Source organism: Rana temporaria, chromosome 9, assembly GCF_905171775.1.
Source record: "Rana temporaria chromosome 9, aRanTem1.1, whole genome shotgun sequence".
Taxonomy (NCBI): domain Eukaryota; kingdom Metazoa; phylum Chordata; class Amphibia; order Anura; family Ranidae; genus Rana; species Rana temporaria.
This window is the reverse complement of record NC_053497.1, coordinates 145,278,814-145,292,714: the sequence shown is the minus strand read 5'-3', so window position 1 is coordinate 145,292,714 and position 13,901 is coordinate 145,278,814. Positions and strand designations below refer to the sequence as shown.

Genomic DNA, 13,901 nt, shown 5'->3' with positions numbered 1-13,901 from the left:
TTTTAACAGAGTAGATTAGAAGGGCTTGGAAAACATGTCAAATGGATCTGAATATGCCACCTGCTGCCCACTACAGCAATGTCACTCTAAAGTTACAAGGAAGGTCCCAACGGACCACCTGCTAACTGCTAAAATACATGCAGCTTTTCCATCGACTCAACACATGGTGCACTCCCTCTGGTACGATGGTAACCTCATTGCCCTTCCTCTGGTACAATGGCACTTTCATTGCCCTTCCTCTGGTACCACGGCACCTTTATTGCCCTTTCTCTGGTACCATGGCACTTTCATTGCTCTTTTTCTGGTACCACGGCACCTTCATTGCCCTTTCTCTGGTACCATGGCACTTTCATTGCTCTTTTTCTGGTACCATGGTACTCTCATTGCCACCTCTCTGGTATCATGGCACTCTCATTGCCCTTCCTCTAGTACCATGGCACATTCATTGTAACCTCTTCTGCCTACCCCTCAGCCCAGCCCTGTGGACATGCACCTATCTACTGCAACTGTTATAATGGCCCTTACTCTGTGTAATGCTGCATACACACGGTCGGAATCTCCCATGGGAGCTTTCCATCGTGTGTATGCCCCATCTGACTTTTTCAAAATTTCCGACGGACTTTAGATAGAGAGCAGGTTCTCTATTTTTCCGTCTGAAATTCCGACAGTTTTGCACGGTCAAAAGTCCGACCGTGTGTACGCGGCATAAGACTAGTTTTTCTAACTAAAGCCTAGTACACACAATTAGGTTATCGGACGAATGATTGTCCGTTTTTTTGTTTTGCATTTTAGTCTCCATATTAAAAACAAATAGGTTATTAAAGTACTAAGTTCTCGTACAACAGAATAAACTGTACTGTAAGGAATAAATTAAAATCGTACGATACCCTATCATTCAGCAAGATTTCTGGTTCCAAGGTGATTTCTGGTTCCAAGGGGAGATTAGGAGCACTCTGTGAAAGGGAGTGCTCCTAATCTCAGTTTGTCACCCTGAGGGTGCGCCATAGCAGCCGTTCTGGGGCGCCGTCATATGATGTCCTCCCAGAATGAGAGCCACGCCGTCCCTCCGTCATTTGACAGTGGGCTGGCGGCAAGCAGTTAAGGTCATGGAGTGGCCTAGCCACTCTCCAGACCATAATCACATAGAAAATGCTAAAAGTTCGAGTTACCAAATGTCAACCTTGAAACCTTGATAGTAACAATGGGTGATCTATAGAATGCGCCCTAAAAAGTCGCCCACCGTTGCGCCTATGGAGGAGTGGATGATGCCTAGCTGCTGTTTAGAAGATAATAAGTGAACAAAAAGAATGTAAGATGATGAAACTCTCTAAGGAGTGTCAACAAATTAAAACAGCGCTATCAAATAACTGTGCATATTTGACTATATAAAATACATTACTACAACCCATATGTAATGATATACAGTGATAATAAACAAAATATATCCAGTTTAAGAAATAAACACTAAACTGTGACTGTAATAATAAACACCCGTGATTGACTTAAACGTGAAGTGAACGCACTGAAAGTGCAAGAGACAGTCTTTAAAAATAATTTAGAACGTGGCCAAACAAAGCAAAGTTCATGTGTATAAGGATCCTGCGATCTTCAAATTTTTTCAAAAACTTCCACCACACCCGACAGTGCTCAGTGACTCCTCCCCCATCAAATGGACACTCACCGGATAGGTATGCCTCACACTCTCGTGTTTTGGCACAAAAAACCTTATCAGATGTAGTTGTTCCCGTCAATAAAGATGTAATCCAAATATGACATCCAATCAGTTCCACATATATGTCAGAGAGAGACAAAAGAAGTGCAAATAGTGTGATACCATCAAAGGTTTAATAGCACACCAAAATAAAACCTCAAACAGTGCACTCACAAACAAAATCTTGTAAAACAGCAGAATATCACATCAAGAAACTCCTTCAAACGTCAAAATGGTGAGAAGCGGTCACGGCGGACCCCCAATCAGCGAGAAAAAGTGAAACCAATTCTCCTACTCACGGTGCCATGGACTTCTGTCAGATGCAGCTGCACATCCACTTAAATAAAAAACTTCAAACGCACTCTGCATCCAAAAACGCAGCACTCACTAGTAAAATTAGACTGTATGGCAATACCCCGACATGTTTCGTTATAAAAACTTATTCATGGGACTAACCACACAGTCATAAATGGTTACCTTATATCTGATGTAGTCAGATCAATCAGCCTATCAGTCCTGGGCGTTTTCCCACTTCCTCCAAAACTGTGGGCGGAAGTAAACGATAATCCCAAACTCCTGTGGGCTGACAGCATCATCCACCACCACTGGCTGGTGTATGAATCAATCAGCCAGTGCGATAGGCGTGGCGCCAGTCCCCAGATTCCAATAGGTGAGAGAGTATGTTAATCACATCCCCCAACAGCAGCAGTCTGAGCCAATCACGTGCTGCACAGCGCATCCCGCTCCGCCTACAACGATGGGCGGGCCTAGAGCGCTTATGCAGCCAAAGCTAGGAGGAAGTCAGCGCCTCCTCCATTGGCTGGCTGTCTTACCCAGCAGCCACAGCGGTAAGCCGACCTGATAGGTCGAGCAGACGCTGCTCATGATAGGCTCGCCGCGGGGAATGGCTTCTAACAGCACAACAGGGGCAAATCAGCTGTTGTATAGGCAGACGTGGGCGGCGGAAATGAGAGGAAAAAAAAAAAAGCCGATTTCCGGGTGTCCCCGTGACCACGAATCACATCTACAGCACAATCATTACACTGTGTTTATATTGAATAGCCATACAACAGTTCCTAATTAAGTCATCAGCTGATATATATCAATCATGCGCTGGAGTATATCAACAAATACATATAAAAACATTTGTCACTGGATGAAGGCAATAGTCAGTTAAAATAAATTAATAACATTTTGCATTAGTACATATTAGTATCAAACGCTAATTGCAAATTCATATAAATGATTAAATATATATAATTAAAATATATCTAAAATATGTAAGAAATGCATTAAAAATGAAACTCGATAGAATCAATCTAAAACTGGAGCTAAATACAAGTGGTGAATTAGTGATCGCTGAGCTGATCGCAAATGGTCACCGATAACACCCCCACTGGAAGGGATTAATTAATAGCAAAATATCAGATAAATGAATAAAAGAGTACATATACTGTAAAGATGCCAGAAAGGGTAATACTAAACCCACGGAGGGAAAGGTGTGGGTATGATAAATGTCTAAGAATTATTGATGAAGCAATTCAAGTCTACCTCTATATTCAACCCCCGCGGAAAAAGACATTTTAGCAAGAATATCCAGTGAGTTTCGCGCTGTGAAAGGTCACGGACTCTGTGTGACCCCCTCCAAGATGGGTAAACCACATCTATGCCACAAAATTGAGCAAGCGTGGGGTCCTGGTTATGTACCTTTTTAAAATGCATGGAAACGCTATGTTCCTCAAAGCCTTTTTTAATATTTGCTAGGTGTTCTGATATGCGGATTCTTAGAAGTCTTTTAGTCCTCCCAACATATAATAACCCGCATGGGCACCATAGCAAATATACAACATATGACGAGTTGCATGTACTGAATTCTTTAATGTCAAACATTGTGCCATCGGAGCTGGTAACTTTGTTAATTCCTTTGTTGTGTTCTTTCACCGTGCGGCAGCAAATACACCTTCTGCAAGGAAAGAATCCTTTCAGATCTATTTTCAATTGGCGATCAGGTGGATCCAATATTTTGCGGACCACTCTATCGCCAAAATTGGGCGCACGTCTATATATAAAACGTGGCTGCTGAGGAATCACTCCACCCAGATGTCTATCTCTGCTGAGGATGTGCCAGTGTTTCTTATATATGGTTTCAATTTCCTTATATTGGATGTGGAAGCCCGTCAGGAAGCTCCACTGGTGTTCATTTGTGGATGGTTCTTCTATTTTCTTCTTAAAACAGTCTTCTCTCGGCTTCTCTGCGATCTCTTGAATCATTGACACCAGGTTGATCTCATCATATCCCTTTTAAGCAAATCTCTTCTTCAGTACATTCGCCTGCTCAAAATAATCTGAGTCATCAGTGCAGTTTCGGCGCACTCGGAGAAATTGCCCTTTAGGGATATTCTTTATCCAAGCAGGGTGGTGTCCACTTCTGATCGATAGATAACTGTTTCGATCAGTGCTTTTAAAGTACACCTTTGTTTTCAACCTGTCATTACATCTTTCTATAGTTACATCCAAGAAGTTAACTGAACACGCACTGATCACATATTCCAGTTTAATGTTGTTCACATTGTTGTTCAATACTTCAAGGAAAACTTTGAGATCTGTTTCCGATCCCTGCCAGATCAAAAAGATGTCGTCAATGTATCTCCGATAGAAGATAAGTTGAGATCTTTGATCTCTGAAGATACTTTTGTCCTCCCACTCCGCCATAAACAGGTTGGCGAGGCTAGGGGCATATTTAGCTCCCATAGCCACGCCAACCTGTTGTGAAAAAAAGAAACCATCGAACCAAAAATAATTATGCGACATACAGAAATCGAGGGCTTGACCCAAAAATCTTTTTTGTGTAAACGGGATCTCCTCCCTCTTACTCAATGCCCAATTGAGTGCCAGAGCAGCGTCCTCATGCTGTATTATAGTATATAGTGAGGCGACATCCGCCGTCACAAGGAAGGTTTCAGTACCTGGATTTATTCTTATATCCTCCAGGGATATGAGCAGATCAGCTGTATCCTTTAAGTATGCTTTGGTTTCCCGCACACTTGGCTGGAGGAATTTGTCCAAGTATTCACCTAACCTTGCCGTGACGGACCCAATGCCGTTCACTATTGGACGGGCCGGTGGCATGGTTGCATGTTTGTGTATCTTCGGTAAGGTGTAGATAACCGGAACTCTACACACAGAAGGAGCCAAATATGCTTTCTCTTTAATATTCAGGGCATTGATCTGGAAACCCCATTGTATTAAGGAATCCAGTTGTGTTTTGTATGCTTCTGTAGGGTCAGAATTCAACCTCTTATAGGTGGTTCGATCTTCCAACAGTGTGGACAATTGCTGATGATAATAGTCTTTGTCCATCACTACTACTCCGCCCCCCTTATCAGCAGGGCGGAGTAGTAGTGATGGACAAAGACTATTATCATCAGCAATTGTCCACACTGTTGGAAGATCGAACCACCTATAAGAGGTTGAATTCTGACCCTACAGAAGCATACAAAACACAACTGGATTCCTTAATACAATGGGGTTTCCAGATCAATGCCCTGAATATTAAAGAGAAAGCATATTTGGCTCCTTCTGTGTGTAGAGTTCCGGTTATCTACACCTTACCGAAGATACACAAACATGCAACCATGCCACCGGCCCGTCCAATAGTGAACGGCATTGGGTCCGTCACGGCAAGGTTAGGTGAATACTTGGACAAATTCCTCCAGCCAAGTGTGCGGGAAACCAAAGCATACTTAAAGGATACAGCTGATCTGCTCATATCCCTGGAGGATATAAGAATAAATCCAGGTACTGAAACCTTCCTTGTGACGGCGGATGTCGCCTCACTATATACTATAATACAGCATGAGGACGCTGCTCTGGCACTCAATTGGGCATTGAGTAAGAGGGAGGAGATCCCGTTTACACAAAAAAGATTTTTGGGTCAAGCCCTCGATTTCTGTATGTCGCATAATTATTTTTGGTTCGATGGTTTCTTTTTTTCACAACAGGTTGGCGTGGCTATGGGAGCTAAATATGCCCCTAGCCTCGCCAACCTGTTTATGGCGGAGTGGGAGGACAAAAGTATCTTCAGAGATCAAAGATCTCAACTTATCTTCTATCGGAGATACATTGACGACATCTTTTTGATCTGGCAGGGATCGGAAACAGATCTCAAAGTTTTCCTTGAAGTATTGAACAACAATGTGAACAACATTAAACTGGAATATGTGATCAGTGCGTGTTCAGTTAACTTCTTGGATGTAACTATAGAAAGATGTAATGACAGGTTGAAAACAAAGGTGTACTTTAAAAGCACTGATCGAAACAGTTATCTATCGATCAGAAGTGGACACCACCCTGCTTGGATAAAGAATATCCCTAAAGGGCAATTTCTCCGAGTGCGCCGAAACTGCACTGATGACTCAGATTATTTTGAGCAGGCGAATGTACTGAAGAAGAGATTTGCTCAAAAGGGATATGGTGAGATCAACCTGGTGTCAATGATTCAAGAGATCGCAGAGAAGCCGAGAGAAGACTGTTTTAAGAAGAAAATAGAAGAACCATCCACAAATGAACACCAGTGGAGCTTCCTGACGGGCTTCCACATCCAATATAAGGAAATTGAAACCATATATAAGAAACACTGGCACATCCTCAGCAGAGATAGACATCTGGGTGGAGTGATTCCTCAGCAGCCACGTTTTATATATAGACGTGCGCCCAATTTTGGCGATAGAGTGGTCCGCAAAATATTGGATCCACCTGATCGCCAATTGAAAATAGATCTGAAAGGATTCTTTCCTTGCAGAAGGTGTATTTGCTGCCGCACGGTGAAAGAACACAACAAAGGAATTAACAAAGTTACCAGCTCCGATGGCACAATGTTTGACATTAAAGAATTCAGTACATGCAACTCGTCATATGTTGTATATTTGCTATGGTGCCCATGCGGGTTATTATATGTTGGGAGGACTAAAAGACTTCTAAGAATCCGCATATCAGAACACCTAGCAAATATTAAAAAAGGCTTTGAGGAACATAGCGTTTCCATGCATTTTAAAAAGGTACATAACCAGGACCCCACGCTTGCTCAATTTTGTGGCATAGATGTGGTTTACCCATCTTGGAGGGGGTCACACAGAGTCCGTGACCTTTCACAGCGCGAAACTCACTGGATATTCTTGCTAAAATGTCTTTTTCCGCGGGGGTTGAATATAGAGGTAGACTTGAATTGCTTCATCAATAATTCTTAGACATTTATCATACCCACACCTTTCCCTCCGTGGGTTTAGTATTACCCTTTCTGGCATCTTTACAGTATATGTACTCTTTTATTCATTTATCTGATATTTTGCTATTAATTAATCCCTTCTCCAGTGGGGGTGTTATCGGTGACCATTTGCGATCAGCTCAGCGATCACTAATTCACCACTTGTATTTAGTTCCAGTTTTAGATTGATTCTATCGAGTTTCATTTTTAATGCATTTCTTACATATTTTAGATATATTTTAATTATATATATTTAATCATTTATATGAATTTGCAATTAGCGTTTGATACTAATATGTACTAATGCAAAATGTTATTAATTTATTTTAACTGACTATTGCCTTCATCCAGTGACAAATGTTTTTATATGTATTTGTTGATATACTCCAGCGCATGATTGATATATATCAGCTGATGACTTAATTAGGAACTGTTGTATGGCTATTCAATATAAACACAGTGTAATGATTGTGCTGTAGATGTGATTCGTGGTCACGGGGACACCCGGAAATCGGCTTTTTTTTTTTTTTCCTCTCATTTCCGCCGCCCACGTCTGCCTATACAACAGCTGATTTGCCCCTGTTGTGCTGTTAGAAGCCATTCCCCGCGGCGAGCCTATCATGAGCAGCGTCTGCTCGACCTATCAGGTCGGCTTACCGCTGTGGCTGCTGGGTAAGACAGCCAGCCAATGGAGGAGGCGCTGACTTCCTCCTAGCTTTGGCTGCATAAGCGCTCTAGGCCCGCCCATCGTTGTAGGCGGAGCGGGATGCGCTGTGCAGCACGTGATTGGCTCAGACTGCTGCTGTTGGGGGATGTGATTAACATACTCTCTCACCTATTGGAATCTGGGGACTGGCGCCACGCCTGTTGCACTGGCTGATTGATTCATACACCAGCCAGTGGTGGTGGATGATGCTGTCAGCCCACAGGAGTTTGGGATTATCGTTTACTTCCGCCCACAGTTTTGGAGGAAGTGGGAAAACGCCCAGGACTGATAGGCTGATTGATCTGACTACATCAGATATAAGGTAACCATTTATGACTGTGTGGTTAGTCCCATGAATAAGTTTTTATAACGAAACATGTCGGGGTATTGCCATACAGTCTAATTTTACTAGTGAGTGCTGCGTTTTTGGATGCAGAGTGCGTTTGAAGTTTTTTATTTAAGTGGATGTGCAGCTGCATCTGACAGAAGTCCATGGCACCGTGAGTAGGAGAATTGGTTTCACTTTTTCTCGCTGATCGGGGGTCCGCCGTGACCGCTTCTCACCATTTTGACGTTTGAAGGAGTTTCTTGATGTGATATTCTGCTGTTTTACAAGATTTTGTTTGTGAGTGCACTGTTTGAGGTTTTATTTTGGTGTGCTATTAAACCTTTGATGGTATCACACTATTTGCACTTCTTTTGTCTCTCTCTGACATATATGTGGAACTGATTGGATGTCATATTTGGATTACATCTTTATTGACGGGAACAACTACATCTGATAAGGTTTTTTGTGCCAAAACACGAGAGTGTGAGGCATACCTATCCGGTGAGTGTCCATTTGATGGGGGAGGAGTCACTGAGCACTGTCGGGTGTGGTGGAAGTTTTTGAAAAAATTTGAAGATCGCAGGATCCTTATACACATGAACTTTGCTTTGTTTGGCCACGTTCTAAATTATTTTTAAAGACTGTCTCTTGCACTTTCAGTGCGTTCACTTCACGTTTAAGTCAATCACGGGTGTTTATTATTACAGTCACAGTTTAGTGTTTATTTCTTAAACTGGATATATTTTGTTTATTATCACTGTATATCATTACATATGGGTTGTAGTAATGTATTTTATATTGTCAAATATGCACAGTTATTTGATAGCGCTGTTTTAATTTGTTGACACTCCTTAGAGAGTTTCATCATCTTACAACCTTGAAACCTTAATGACTTGGAGAGGATCTGTAGGAGGAGTGGGACAAAATCCCTCCTGAGATGTGTGCAAACTAGGTGGTCTACTACAAGAAACGTCTGACCTCTGTGATTGCCAACAAGGGTTTTGCCACCAAGTACTAAGTCATGCTTTGTGAAGGGGTCAAATACTTATTTCACTCTTTAAATTAGAAATGTTTGTTGTTATTCTGTCTCTCACTGTTAAAATAAACCTACCATTACAATTATAGACTGATCATTTCTTTGTCAGTGGGCAAATGTACAAAATCAGCAGGGGGTCAAATACCTTTTTCCCCTCACTGTATATTTTCCCTCGTCTGGATTAACTGTGGGTCTAGGGATATATGGATATTTTCTATTTTTTTTTCTTTCTTTTTTTTTCTATTGGTTGAACTAGATGGACCTGACTTATATGTACCTATATTCAGGGCCGCATTTGCTCTCCCTGCCACCCCAAGGCCAGGTTCCGCAATGTACCCCCCGCCCAAATCAACGGAGAATGGTAACCGGATAGCACGGTTAGTTCAAATATTTTTAGTTTCTTTTTTTTTTTTGTAGCTTGTCGTTTACTTTTTTTTCTGTATACTTTTTTTTTATATATATTATTTTTCTTATTCTTTACTTTTTAATTACTTTTTTATTTTATTAATTGAATTATTATTTCTTTGTTTTTTTACAAAACTTTATTGCTATCACACAGGAGAAAACAATTCCCTGTGTGATAGCAATTGGAGGTGACAGGTTCTCTTTATTGACCCTGTCACCTCCAAAACAGGAGTCCTAGCACTGTGCTAGAACTCCTGTCACACTGTGTACATCGGGGGGAGGGACAGGAGACTGACTCGGCAGCTAGGGGGAGAACGGAGTCCCGAATACAGAGCCTGCAGAGAGAGTTATGTGGGGGGGGGGGAGGGGTGGACGGACGGCAGCACACATTTTACAAGTGATGTCGGCAACATCGCCACAATCACTTGTTAACGAGCCAGCGGATTTCCCCACACTACATTTAGCCCTGCTAGAAAGCAACTTACCGCCCTTAACTGTATGTTCCGGCCGTCGGGGGACTCCATGCTGCTGCCGCCCCAAGGCCTGGCCTCGGTGGCCTTGTGGGAAATCCGGGCCTGCCTATATTATAACTACACCTTAATTCACACTCCAGTACATCTGCCCCTATTCTATTCTGTAGCTTGGCTGTTACATTGCACAGGAAGAGAGATAGACAGAGACATTGCTAATCAATGGTAAACACTAATGTGAGGACAATACTGCCAAAACAAACAATTCAGAAGAGTCACTCCATAGACAACAATCTGCACATTGTTACTATCTCTATGGATACACATGGGAACCAGTCCTAGGGAAAGTGGACTTCCATGTCCTAACAGATAAAAGGCTCACATTACCAGTCTACAGCATATCTCTTGTTATTTTCCATGGTGACTGTAATTGAAGCAGTGAGAACCAGAGTTCTGAAAAAAACAGTCACGTGACTGAAAATACCAAAAAAAAAAAAAAAAAATACCAATGCCTATTACAAATAACAGTGAAGGATGGAAGGAGATTTTTAAGCCTTGTACACGCGACCGGTTTTCCCCACGGGAAAACTGCCATGAGAGCTTTTGGCCAGGAAAACCGGTCGTGTTTATGCTCCATCGCAGTTTTCCCGACAGGAAAACTGCCGGGAAAAAAGAGAACCAGCTCTCTTTTTTCCCGCCAGGATCCCTGGTGGTTTTTAACCCTGCAGTTTTCCTATGGGAAACACTGCGATGGAGCATACACACGGCCGGGATTCTCAACCAAAGCTCTCATGGCAGTTTTCCCTATCGGGAAACCCGGTTGTGTGTAGGGGGAAAAAATTACCTCTCAGGTTCTCGGTTTTCCTCTCAGGTTTCCCGGCGGTAAAAACCTGTGTACGAGGCTTAAGTGAATTGAGCCCAAGGTTCATGGACAGTTAAAGGTTATTTTTTTTTTAAATGCCATACATTGTCCTGTACACAGGGGGAGCAGGGGGACTCGGATGTAAGGGAGGGCTTCTGATGTGATGGGGTTCTGATGTAAAAGGGGGACTCAGATGGAAGGGAAGGCTCCGATGTGATGGGGGATATGTGATGTAGAAGAGGGACTCTGATAGAAGGGAGACCTCTGGTGTGATGGGAGTGGGGGGATAGAGGGGCTTCTGATGTGACTCTGATGGAAGGGAAGTTTCTGATGTCATGGTGGGCTTCTGATGGAAGGGAAGCTTCTGATGTCATGGTGGGCTTCTGATGGAAGGGAAGTTTCTGATGTCATGGTGGGCTTCGGATGGAAGGGAAGTTTCTGATGTCATGGTGGGCTTCTGATGGAAGGGAAGCTTCTGATGTCATGGTGGGCTTCTGATGGAAGGGAAGCTTCTGATGTCATGGTGGGCTTCTGATGGAAGGGAAGCTTCTGATGTCATGGTGGGCTTCTGATGGAAGGGAAGCTTCTGATGTCATGGTGGGCTTCTGATGGAAGGGAAGTTTCTGATGTCATGGTGGGCTTCTGATGGAAGGGAAGCTTCTGATGTCATGGTGGGCTTCTGATGGAAGGGAAGCTTCTGATGTCATGGTGGGCTTCTGATGTCATGGTGGGCTTCTGATGGAAGGGAAGTTTCTGATGTCATGGTGGGCTTCTGATGGAAGGGAAGCTTCTGATGTCATGGTGGGCTTCTGATGGAAGAGAAGTTTCTGATGTCATGGTGGGCTTCTGATGGAAGGGAAGCTTATGATGTCATGGTGGGCTTCTGATGTGATGGGAGGCTTCTGATGTAAAAGGGTGACTCTGATGTAAGGGAAGTTTCTGATGTCATTCCAATTCACATCTATAGATGTATTGTACCCCAATTCACATCTATATATGTATTGTACCCCAATTCACTTATATATATATATATATATATATATATATATATATATATATTGTACCCCAATTCACATCTATATATGTATTGTACCCCAATTCACATCTATATATGTATTGTACCCCAACTTACATCTATAGATGTATTGTACACCAACTCACACCTATAGATGTATTGTACCCCAATTCACATCTATATATGTATTGTACCCCAACTCACATCTATATATGTATTGTATCCCCAACTCACATCTATATATGTATCGTATCCCAACTCACATCTATATATGTATTGTACCCCAACACACATCTATATATGTATTGTACCCCATCTCACATCTATATATGTATTGTACCCCAATTCACATCTATATATGTATTGTACCCCAACTCACATCTATATATGTATTGTACCCCAACTCACATTTATATATGTATTGTACCCCAACTCACATCTATATATGTATTGTATCCCCAACACACATCTATATATGTATTGTACCCCCAACACACATCTATATATGTATTGTACCCCCAACACACATCTATATATGTATTGTACCCCATCTCACATCTATATATGTATTGTACCCTAACTCACATCTATATATGTATTGTATCCCTAACTCACATCTATATATGTATTGTATCCCAACTCACATCTATATATGTATTGTACCCCCAACTCACATCTATAGATGTATTGTACCCCCAACACACATCTATATATGTATTGTACCCCATCTCACATCTATATATGTATTGTACCCTAACTCACATCTATATATGTATTGTATCCCAACTCACATCTATATATGTATTGTACCCCCAACTCACATCTATAGATGTATTGTACCCCCAACACACATCTATATATGTATTGTACCCCCAACACACATCTATATATGTATTTTACCCCATCTCACATCTATATATGTATTGTACCCTAACTCACATCTATATATGTATTGTACCCCCAACTCACATCTATAGATGTATTGTATCCCCAACTCACATCTATATATGTATTGTATCCCCAACTCACATCTATATATGTATTGTACCCCATCTCACATCTATATATGTATTGTACCCCAACTCACATCTATATATGTATTGTATCCCAACTCACATCTATATATGTATTGTACCCCAACACACACACAGTTGTGCTCATAAGTTTACATACCCTGGCAGAATGTATGATTTCTTGTACATTTTTCAGAGAATATGAATAAAAACACAAACACTTTTCTTTCAGTCATGGTTTGTGTTTGGCTGAAGCCATTTATTATCAATCAACTGTGTTTACTCTTTTTTTAAATCATAATCACAACAGAAACTACCCAAATGACCCTGATCAAAAGTTTACATACCCCAGTTCTTAATACTGTGTATTGCCACCTTTAATATCAATGACAGCTTGAAGTATTTTGTGGACGAGGCTCCTTATCTTCTCAGATGGTATGATGCCCATTCCTCTTGGCAAAAAGCCTTTAGTTCCTGTAGATGGGCTGTCTTGCATGAACTGCACATTTGAAATCTCCCAGAGTGGCTCAATGATATTGAGCAAAAGCACTAACCATGAGTGTAAGAAATGTTTTTGTGTTATCATTCATATTCTCTGAAAACTGGCCAAGAAATCATAAATTCTGCCAGGGTATGTAAACTTATGAGCACAACTGTATATAGATGTATTGTACCCCAACTTACATATACAGCCTCATGCAATGCACCACAATAAGAAAAACTCAGCTGTAAATGCTCTGTGCTGTTTTTCTTTGTTGATGTTTTGAGATGTGTTGTCAGCCCATTAATTTCAAATTCATTTCAATTCAAGGCACACAAAATGCGCTTTGATGCATAAAATGCATGCGCTGAAGTGGACGGTGTCACGGTGTGAATGGACCAAAGGATCAAGTATGTAAAAAATTGTACTGTCTGCAGTGACACCTAGTGGATATTACTTTAATCTGCAGATATTATTGGGAATTAGCGTTAACATAAAGGGACACTAAATGATATCCTTACTCCATATATAATCCAAAAACATCTACTACCAATTCAGGCCCAGAGGGTTTCACCCCCCTTCCTGACCAACGCAGTGCCATATGGCACTGC

At 41.7% G+C, this 13,901-nt stretch overlaps 1 protein-coding gene across 3 annotated transcripts in view; it reads right to left on the bottom strand.

Annotated features, from left to right (window-relative positions):
* The window catches only part of AK1 (adenylate kinase 1), a 169,510-nt gene that overhangs the window by 40,755 nt on the left and 114,854 nt on the right, over positions 1 to 13,901 (bottom strand). The gene's annotated exons all lie outside the window — the stretch shown is intronic.